The sequence below is a fragment of the Tenebrio molitor genome, chromosome 2 (genome assembly GCF_963966145.1).
Source record: "Tenebrio molitor chromosome 2, icTenMoli1.1, whole genome shotgun sequence".
In the NCBI taxonomy this organism is placed as follows: Eukaryota; Metazoa; Arthropoda; class Insecta; order Coleoptera; family Tenebrionidae; genus Tenebrio; species Tenebrio molitor.
In genome coordinates this window covers 14,665,246-14,676,856 of record NC_091047.1, presented here as the reverse complement: position 1 = coordinate 14,676,856, position 11,611 = coordinate 14,665,246, and positions in this window count along the sequence as shown.

The following is an 11,611-nucleotide window of genomic DNA, read 5'->3' as shown; positions in this document are numbered from 1 at the left end:
GAGTCCGTTTTTTCCCCACTAATTTTCTAGTAACAGGTTTTTCGATATTCATAGTTCTGACTTTGGTTGATTTGCAAATATCTTTGGAAAAGCATTACGTACAGTGGCGGCCATTAATTTGGAAACACCTGCCTAATCTAGTTTACTGGATATTTCTAATACCGGGTGATCAAGAAGGACTGTTTAAGTTGGCAATACAATTAAGAACATTTTTTAATTCGGTTATTTATAACACTGCAACTGGATATGTTTTGTTGGTTTATTTGACAAATATCTGATATAGGTACAGCATTAACAACGACAAGCCACCAACAACCGGAAGTTACTCCTGTTATACGATTTAAAATACAATTCAGTGTTACCAACTTAAACAGTCCTTCTTGATCACCCCGTATTTGATAGTGTAAACGTTGTCATGAACTCATGTCACCCATGTCATCGTTGAGCGTATTCAACAGACTGTCACAGCCGAAACTGATATGTCAATAACATTGTCAAAGTGACAATCAATTTACAATAGAAAAATCTTGATGTTTCCAAATTAATGGCCGCCACTGTACCTATAAGTCTCGCATTTTTTGTACCTACAAAATTCGCGGTACTGCCTCTTTTTGAGTAGATTTCATCTTTTAATATGAATTTTGGATCTAAATACTTTATGGAAACTACGGATTGCTTACTATATAGGTTAAAAATGTTCGCTCTATATTGTCCTAATACGGTCCTAATCCATTTCTGGTTCATTTATTTATCTTTCGGAAACCGAAAAATCTGATTTTTATTATGTTATATCCACGAAAAATTGAAAAAATTCCCACACACCAAAAATTTGTCGAATTTTGTCGACGCGTTTCATCCAACCAAGTTAGCATCATCAGGACGATGAACAAAGTAAGAATTCTTAATTTGTTCATCGTCCTGATGATGCCAACTTGGTTGGATGAAACGCATCGACAAAATTCGACAAATTTTTGGTGTGTGGGATTTTTTTCAATTTTTCGTGTAAAATTGTCACCAAGTGATCCATTTGTGTTCCATGTTATATCCAGCTTATTAAAAAGAAATATTCGAGGGTAAAATAGCAAAACCTAATTTTTTTATCGGATAAATTTTTAAAGTTTACGAAAACTTTTTGCTTTGACAATTTTACGAGTTGAATTTGAGTATTTTTATTCTGGTTAGGCCCGAGAGCTTTAGGTTTAAATAAAAATGCCCAAATAATGGCAAATATCAACGTGTAAAAATGTCTAAAGCAAAAATGTTTAAGTGAAAATTGGGAAATTTATCAGATATTAAAAATTAGGTTGTGTTATTTTTGGAAAGATTAACAGCCCCTTCACAATGGCGTTAACGTTACGTCGATGTTAAAACGTTAATGTTAACGTTAGATCTAATTACATGTATTTCAGTACTTATTATTATTTCCGTTGGCTAATGTTAGAATGTAACGTTAAGAAACCAGAACATTTCTAGAACTAACGTTAACGCTAACAATATCATGCAACATTAATTTTCATCATAACGTCATTGTGAACGGTCCACAATGAAATACATGTAATTTTGAATTTCTAGATTTAACGTTAACATTAACGTTTTAACATCGACGTAACGTTAACGCCATTGTGTATGGGCCTTAATTCCAGAATACAAACTTTAACGTAACGTAATTATTTATTTATATCATAGTTATTAAAAACACAATTATTAAAAACAATTTGAGAATCTGTCAGGAGTAGCATCCAATTTTAATATCACTTTTGACAGATGATAGAGTAGCAGCGCCATAAACATTTTTGATTGGATGAAAGCAAGCGGTCTGATTGCCTGAACACGCACGTATGATGTACGTCATTAATGTATGTATGTAATTAATCGAAGTTAATCTACGAGTAGAATTTGAACAGAAATCTTATATTTTTATGAAATATAGCTACAATCAGCACATTTAATTATTTTTTTTTTGTTGTGAACGATTTACACAAGAAAAAATAACACTAATTATAAAATGCTTAATTAATTCGAAAGCAGTTCAGTACAACAGAAAAATAAGAACACCAAAGTATGTATTACATTAAATAATACAAAAATTTACCGCAAATGTAAAGGAAATATTTACGGAACCTAATGAAAAAATCATTTTGGTATAAAATTATAATTTCACTGTCATCTTTAAAGATTGACATTTCAGAAACGAAAGGTATATTTGCAAAAATGGGGTTTGCCATTTAAAGAAATGGAGATAACAAAATTGCGTGGAAATAGAAAGGGGTGGAAAAATGAAAATTATCGGAAAGCGTTTCTGTCCACACTTTGGTGAACACTGTATTTTACACTCTCTTTAGTAATAATAATGATTTCCTAATAAACAACTTGCTGAATCCGTTTTATTTGAATTATCAAATTTGGAAATATAGCAGCAAAGGCAGCAAAATTAATTTTTGCACAAAAACAGCCACCATTTTTGGCGTGGCCCTAGTTGTTCTCACCTCTTCGTGCAAGAAAACATATTATAACATTGTGAAGTAATGAAAAAAATAACGATGCTTCTACTAAATGTCTTAAAAATGCGAATTTCTCTTTTGCAACCTATTTACATAACACCTATTTGTAAAGCAGCAGTGCGATTATTTTCATGTTTTGTTTTAGCAATACTGAACAGCATATTTAACTTCGAAAGAATCTGTTTTTTGCTTCGTAATTAATTAAATAAAAAATGGAAAGACGTTAACCAAAAAACTTGTTGTTGTTTTATCATGATGATTTATCAAAAAATTATAAACTTTGCGGCTTGATAACGATGCATAATTGTCACGTCTTTTTGACGGCTGTAGAAAATAGTTACATATTTAGACAACGAGTGTTAGAAGTGCAACTTTTTTTCATAAGTGTGAAAGTTCATTAGACGAGCCGTAGGCGAGTTAAATAATACACACTCATGAAAAAAAAGCAGACTATACTTGGACCAACCAACAGATATACTAATAAAAAAAGGGGATGTGGCCTAGTTGCGTAGAACGATATACGCCGAAGCCTGTTTCACAATGAAGCAGGTTCTTTACCATTTGTCATTCTTATAAGTCTTGGAAAAAAACTATTTTGTAATACAAATCGAAAAATGCCAAGGAAAACAAACAAACATAAACACGTGGTCAAACTCCCGAAGCTAGGTTAAAACGAATGAGATGCCGGATACCGTCAAGTAATTTTTGTGGATGTACATCAGGCTTTCGAAAATCTGCGCACGTTTTGAATAAGCCAATTGGAAGCTGCTATTTAAAATACGCGGGCACTAGGGGGCGGTTTTATTACTATATCTGTTGGTTGGCCCAAGAATAATAGGAGTTGTCTATAATTTTTTTTTAAATTTCATTCAATCAAAACTTATTTTAACTGTAATTTAGTGCTTCCATTTTGGTCAAGTGCTGTGGCCGGTTGTGGTAACTAAGGAAACGTTATATGTTTATTGAAATTATTTTTATTGTCAGTTTTATGTCCGTCTCAATGAAAGTGAAAATGAGTGATTCAGATGAAGATCCTGAAATTACTAGTGAACTAAAGAAAGATGAGTTTAAAGGGCCCTATACACCTAGCGTTTTGTTTGCAGTACTTGTATGCGCATTCATGTTTCTAATACATATGATGATTACATACTACAGGATTTGATAAAACACATGTGTAGTACTAACATTCTATTCATGCATGCTGTCAAGTGTGTGGCTAATATACAGTGCATTCACTTTTGTTTTAGACCAGAGTAGGCTATGGAAATTTGGCGAGTTGTATGGTAGGACTGTGGCTGAATGACAATATACATCATGTATAATATTTGAGGTTACGCTTTCTTGTCAAAATTCATGACCATGTAGCCAAGCGTTATCATTTTCCAATTAACTACATAGTTTCGAGGACTCAATAATGTGTGTATTTAGTGATAAATGTAAATATTGCACAAATTTAATAACAATGTCAAATTTGACACTGGCAGTTCGAACAATTTTGATTTTGTTATTTTGACATAGCCCCGATACCAACATTTAAAAAAATTAAAATAGCCTACTCTGGTCTAAAACAAAAATGAATGTATTATATGTTCTTGTATACATTATTTTGTATGGAAAGACAACTAGATTTTTTTTATTATTAAAATCTCGACCACACACCCAAAGTTAAGCCACACCTCAAAAATATCAAACACGTTTGATAGACTTATACTTGTATGAACATCCATCACAGCCGACAAAAATTGGTCACTCACTGTGATTTTACTAAATTTTGTTTGAGCAAACCGTGTGCTGTCATACAAATTTTCATTCGTGTGTGGACAAGACTTGTATCTCATACGAATTTACGAAAACAAGTTTGACAAACATGCCAGAAAGTGTGTGTTTCTGATAAACTTGTATCACATACTTGCATGCGCAAGCAAATCCTGCAAACAAAACGCTAGGTGTACAGGGCCCTTAATGTTACTAATTGTTATTTCAATTTTCATTTTAATAAATCACTTCTTTGTAGAATATGTAACGGGTGTTTTTTAAATTTGGCGTCGAAGTAGGCGTTGAAGTGTCGATTGTGAACGCACTATACCGGGTGGGGCATCGTATACGCGCACGCGAGAAATCGCGACTTCTAATTAAAAATAAAATTTGTTTCACAGTCTAGGACTGGTTTACAAATCTATGAGGGGCATGATGACCAACTCAATAGACCGGGACCAATGGCTTAACGTGACTTCCGAATCACGTTTAAATTTCGCCCTGGGTCGGAATCAAACCCGCGACCCTCGCGTCCCTGAGCCGAAACGGACTCCCTTAGGCTATAGCCTTAATTAAATAACATTGTCGAAATTTTTTACACTTACCTGGCTATTGGTAAGGTACATTGCATAATTTTTTGATACGGTTACGGATCACGGATAAGCTGTTTAAATCGTACGCTTTTACACGAGTGGTGCGATCTCAATCGACTCTCCAACGCCTACTTCGACGCCAAATTTTAAAAAACACCCTTTATATCGTTCATTCAAGGAAAATTTTACAAAAATTCGTAACCAAGTGAACCAGCGCAAGCAGGCAACTTAAATGTCTGATCGTTTTGTAAAAGGTTTAAAGATGTTGTAGAAAGAATAGTGTTTGTATTTCGTGCACAAAATGATTGTTTTGTTGGCGCATTCGAATGAGTTTGAGGTCTCGACCTAACTAACGATCTCGACCAAAAACAAAATCATTTTGTGCACTTAATACAAAAATAACTAGTGTATTTTATATGTTTCTACAGTGTGTCCCCGGATAGGTGAAACGACTCTTGTAAAAGATAAAAAAAAATCGATTTAAATTATTTATTTTTTTGAAATCAAGTATATATACATATCATCATTACCACGGTGGCGGTGGTAAGAGAGTTACCTTAAGGCCCGGTCTATTCACCTTCAAGTAAATTTATCTGGCCAGTAATTACTATGATTTAGAATCTGCTATTGGTAGATCCATGGTAATTACCCTTCAAATAAAGTTAGTTGAAGGTGAATAAACCGGGCCTAAATGCAATAAGAATCTAAATGAACTTTCCAAGTGTTTCCACAGCAACAAACTTTATTTAATTAAATCAAAAACCAACTTTATTGGATTTCATTCATATCAAAATTCGTTTGATTTAAACCTTGTAATTAAAGTCGATAACGGGGATATTCTGAGACGGAACATGTTTTTTTTTTAATCACGACACCGTTATTAAAGTTGCCGTTAACTAGAGTCATGATTAAAGTAAATATAAAACGATATAGATTTACGCAATTATAACTTGCCAGAAAGAGATGAATTCGTCACCAAGGTAATTAGAGTCATGATTTAATTTAATAAGGGTGTCGTGGTACGGTTCAAGGGTTTATATTATATCAAATCTTAGCTTTACATATTTTCTTAAGTACATATATGCTGTTTAAAAGAAATGTTAACTCTTAAACAACTGATGTGTCTGTATCATTCTCAAGCGGAATTTTGAATATGGAATTGAAATTGAAATCTGGGGTAATTCAGTAATGGTGTTGGCTGTTGGACGTTTTTATCAACCAGAAACATTTAATAAGATGTGACTGGCATGTTGAGATTACACTCGTGTAGGGATCTTTTCTTTAAAAGATATAATATGTTGATACGTTGACTGTATCTTACATGTTTATCCTGGAACTTTGTTTAGGTGTGTTCATGAATAAAATCAAGTGTATTTCAAATGAAGAAGTACACCGCATGATAGGGAATAATTTGGAGTCCCCTTTTGTAGACTTAATCATTCCAAAAAGTTTCCTCAACTGTTGGGCCTGGAGATCTTTAATCCGCTACTGAGAAACATTGTGAAAATATTGGCAAAAGTAAATAAGGTATGGCATGACTAACGAAACATCAGCACCTCCATTTTGCTGCATCACCATTAACTTCGGTTGATCAAAAGATTTATCTACAAAACATCACATTTCATTTTCGCCAGAAAATCTTTGCCGTGGTTATTATTTCAATATTTTAAAAGAGAGAAGACACTACGCCCTAGACTTCCTGGGTGACTTTTCATCTTTCCGTCATCATCAATTCTTGTTTGGAACTTGCATCCATTATCGGTTACTGTCTAATAAAAAATTGCTTCCGCATTATTCACACACAGTAAATTCAAATTGTCCTAAACACTGGTAAAGCAGTTCAACATTTTCAACACCTATTACTCCTATCAAAGGTAAAGATTTATTCTGAAGTTTCCACAATGGAAGTGATATACCTGACATGATGATTGAGAATTACTAAAGTACTGTAACCCCTTATTGGTGCAATCCTGGTCACGGCTTTTCTCCGTGAATGACATTTTGGCGCAAAAATAGGAAACAAAAATATTTGTTGATCCTACGTTGTATTTTGTATTGTGTTACTTATGTTTTATTTAATTAAGCTTCTACGAGACGCCGTACTGTTGTAAGAGTTATTTAAATGAAACGATGGAACACACTTCACGTAATTTTAATTTAACAGGGAATCGTGTATGGTGGTGTTTAGTCCCGGGGATAAAAGGTATAAATAAATTAGTGCATTTAGTAATAGTTATTTAAGATATAAGTGAAAAAGTTATACTTTATTGCACGAACGGGTTTAAAATACAAACGAAATACGAGGGAGTATTTTAAAGGATGTGAGTGTAATAAAGAAACTTTTTACACGTATGTCTTACAACATTTTATCTACGATCGTGAGATCATCGCACCGGTTCCAACATAAATTTGTATACAATGATTATTATTGATTCGATATTTTATGAATAACCAAAGTCGTTTGAGAACCACGTCGTTTATCAACCTACTTCTAAACAATGTTTCCAACAAATTGTATTGTTGTATTCTGACAGTTCTGTGCCATAAAAGAGTGCACTAAAAGTTTGATGGCACGATTCCGTCAGTTCACTAAACGTCAACTTTGACAACGATTTTTAGTGCAAAAAGTGCCCACTTTTTACACGATCGTAGATAATAGTTATTTATGATGTAAGTGTTAAAAGAGAGATTTTATTTTGTAAGTGGGGTAGCTTGGGAAACGAGCGCAGCGAGTTGACCAACCCCACGAACAAAATAAAATCACTTTTAACACGTCCCTCATACATCTATTTTTTTTAAACTGATTTGCATTGCATTAAAAAACACAGTCGTATTTTTGATGTTTATTTTAATTTCTGCGGCAAAAATCAGGTAGCTAGTCTTGTATTGACATTTGTTTATTAGAAACGTCAAAAAAGTTTTCATTGCGTTTTGTAAAACACTTTCAATTCCACATTATTGCATTCGTAAACATGGAATGCAAAGAAAACGACGTTAACTATGCCGATATCGACAACAGATTTCCCGCAGATATGGAAAAAGCGGCAAATAGAGCCACTTTAACATTTATAAATAAATAAAAAATAACTAGTGTTAACAGTTTTTTTTTTACTAGTGTTAAATAGTAGTTTATTTGACGAGTTTCACTCGCGTTTTAAAATGGCCCACGCGTGCCAAAAAAGGACCAATTTACACACGAACGAGTTGAATACAACGTTTTTTTGTTCAACGAGCCCCTTAAAGGCTCCAAATCGCTTAAAACCTTTAAAATTAGCTTGACGTTTCATTTTGACAAGTTGTGACATTTATCAAAATCCGTTCACATAGGAGAAAATTCTCAAATTTTGACAGTGTCGAACAAAAAATACTTTTAACACGATAAGTTATAAAGAGCAATTTTTAATCAAATTAGCTTCCACTAAAAACGTCACTTTTAATGTCAGTTGTATAAAAAAGATTTTGGTGGACGTTTTTTGAGTGAATGAAATTTGACTAATAGATTAGACTAAGCTCAATAAATAAATACATTTTCGTCGTGCTATGTTGTTAAGGTAAAGTTTGTCCAGCGAGAGATTGATTGACATAAAAACAACTAAATTCTACGTAGAGGAAGTAGTGCCTAGTGCACGGAAAATTTGAAATATATATTGTTCAAGCAGTACCATTTTTGTCCTCAAATGATGCTCTAATTAATGTATTCTGGTACCTTTTGTAGTGTTGGGACACAAGCATACAATTTAAAATCTCTCAATCTCTCGCTGGACGAAGTATACCATAATTTTAATGGATAAGATAAGATAAGATTTTTGTTAGAACCAGACCGAGTGTACCTACATAATTTGTTGTTGGGTTACAAATCTGAAAATGACTGAATTTCCGACTCCATACAACATACAATAATAATTCTGCATCAAGAAAACAAACAAAGATAAAATTAAACAAATTAACATTATTTTAAAATTAAAATTGGGCTTGAAACGCTCTTACGTAAGGGCTAAGAGTTTGACCTTTGCCATGCCATGCGCGTGCAGTTTTCTTGATCTGCTACTTCTAAGAATGATAAAAAATTGAGAAGAAAAGGTCACTTAATTTAGCGAACATTAATTTGGTGTTTCTCCCAAATTGAAATTTGTTAACATATTGCCATAAATGTCGAAGGAGTGTTTTATTGCAACGTTTTTCCCCATGGCCATTTCTTACCCTTATAATATACCTGTGTTTATCCAACTGACGCCTACCGTTTCAAAGGCGGTCGGCAAATTTCATTTGAGTATACTACATTACCACTTTTACGGATTATCGTGCCGACAAAGACATTGAGAAACGTAAAATTTACAACTAGCAAAAATTTCACCGCCAAAGAATTTAAGGTTACGTTTCCTTGAAATCATTTAAAATTAAAATTCTTATTTTAGCGAACCTATTCCGATCGTTACAGTACTGAAATGAAATTTCATATCGGGTGTTCATTTCAATTTACTGTCAAAGCTGGCGTTGCAGAGTCGATTGTGATTGTGAACGCACTACGGATTACGGATCACGGATCAGCTGTTTAAATCTTACGTTTTTACGCGACTGGTGCGTTCACAATCGACTCTTCGCCACTTTGACCGGAAATTTTAATGAACCGGTGCACACGAGTTCCCGTCAGCATAATATTTTATACCTGGGCTTGGACATAGGCCCTTTAATCCTGCACACGAATTCCCGTCAAGGCAAAAATGCACCCCAAATTCTAGACTCGAATTCCCGTCAGAAAAAAAATCTTGGTTATTGAAAGCACTGTTACGAAAGTAAGATTCAATGATGAATCTTCTATGTTCTGAAGTAAAAACCATTTTTGCGTTAAAATATTTGGTTAATAGTGACAGTTGTTTGACATTTATTAGCTGACTTAGCAAAGATACGAAAAATCTGACACTGTCAAAGTTACAGCCGCCCCTTATCTAAGTACATATATAATTGTTGATCACAGGGTATTTGTAACTTTTTAAAATTTTAAACATTTTTTTGGTCCACGTAATGGTAAACAGCAATGGTACCGGGCAACGGCTAGACGGGGTAGGTAAGTAAGGGATTGACGGGAACTCGAGTTATGGATTATATCAGTTGATAATTACCTGACGGGAATTCTTGCATTACTTTATGACAAGTAATAAGTCAGACGGGAATTCGAGTGCGCCCTAATGAACACCCGATAGTAATCTCATAACAAAAAAATGCCATCAGGGATAGCTATGAAAAAGAAAGTGCCGTGTCTTTGATTAAGAAATTCGTCATGCACTTGTGGAATCCTAAAATGGGTTATTTAATAAACAATTATAGGTATTATTGCATTTTTCCCCCTGCAACTTACAGTGCATAAGCGCATTATGGACTGGCATTTTTTTTTGCTCTTACGGTACTTCTTTTTACATAGATCTGAATGTGACCTTAAAACCCTTCAAATGTTTTCTATATCCAAGGCTTACTTGCCCTCGTATATTAAAATTCCAAATTACCAAAAAGAAAATACACAACACCGAAGACCTAATACGTTAAACTTAATTAATTGCTAAACATCAACATCAAGGGCATCATAATAAGGCATAAGCCTGTCTGGCTAAGGGTGTTCAGGTCGGTGACCCATATACCCTGATCGAAAACAGGTGAATTGCATACAGGCCATACATTATTGAGACCGAATTTAATCTTGTTCCGCCCACAATTACTGTAGATTAACATACAGGGGACTGCGAGCGTTGGAAAGTGTTGATGCTGTATAATGTCGTTCAGGAGTGATTACAGACATCGATAGGATGGTTTGCGATTTCTGACGACAGTGGCTGGGTGGCTCATTCGTTCAGATAACCTGGTTTAATTACATAATATTAGCCACCAGTGATAATACTTACCTGCCCTTTACTTATCGCGCCGGGTCCGGGTGGTCATCTGGAAAACAAATGTATTTTGTGCATCGTACCGAGTGACTATAAATGATTGAAAATTATTTTGTTATGTTGGTAACACATTTGAAATTTTTAGTTGGCAACATCGTTGGCATGACACACGCAATTTTTAAAATTGAAACAAACGTCAAAAAAATCTCAATCGACAATGTACTTCGTGACTTAACCTAATCTAAATAGGAATGATTGACAGATGATGCACGAGAAGACTTGCACTACCAACTGCATCAGTGTTGCCAATCCACTATTTTCCTTCAATCATTTATAGTCACTCGGTATTATTTGGTTTGGTCTCGCAGATGGGATCATCTGTTCAACACCATGTTCTGGCGTTTTTGTCTAGAAGACCCTTCCTCCTCGCAGTCTACGGCTTCGCATACGAGGTTGTTCTTCGGGGACATTTTTGTCCAAGTCAGCGCACGTTCATACAATCTGTGGTGTAAATACATTGGTAAATGTGACAATGCTGGTTTCAGTGAGAATCGTATAAGATCGTAAAAGATCACTCCAATAACTGACGGAATTACGAAAGAACTTGTAGATCATGAGACTTTGTTTAAGATTGTGCATATAAGAAGCAAAGGAAACACTATTAACATTAACAAACACCTAATGGGGTTAAACATTTTAAATTTATAAAGTCTAATGTCACTTAATTTTATCCCGAACGAGACACTTCTGGAAGCTTTAATAAATCGAAACATGAACATCCGCAAAAACGCTTTAAAAAAATAAAATCTTACTATGAATGAAATAACCCAAAAAGACTTTAAATACACGAAGCCTCAAAAACATGTACCTAAGAATACTATGA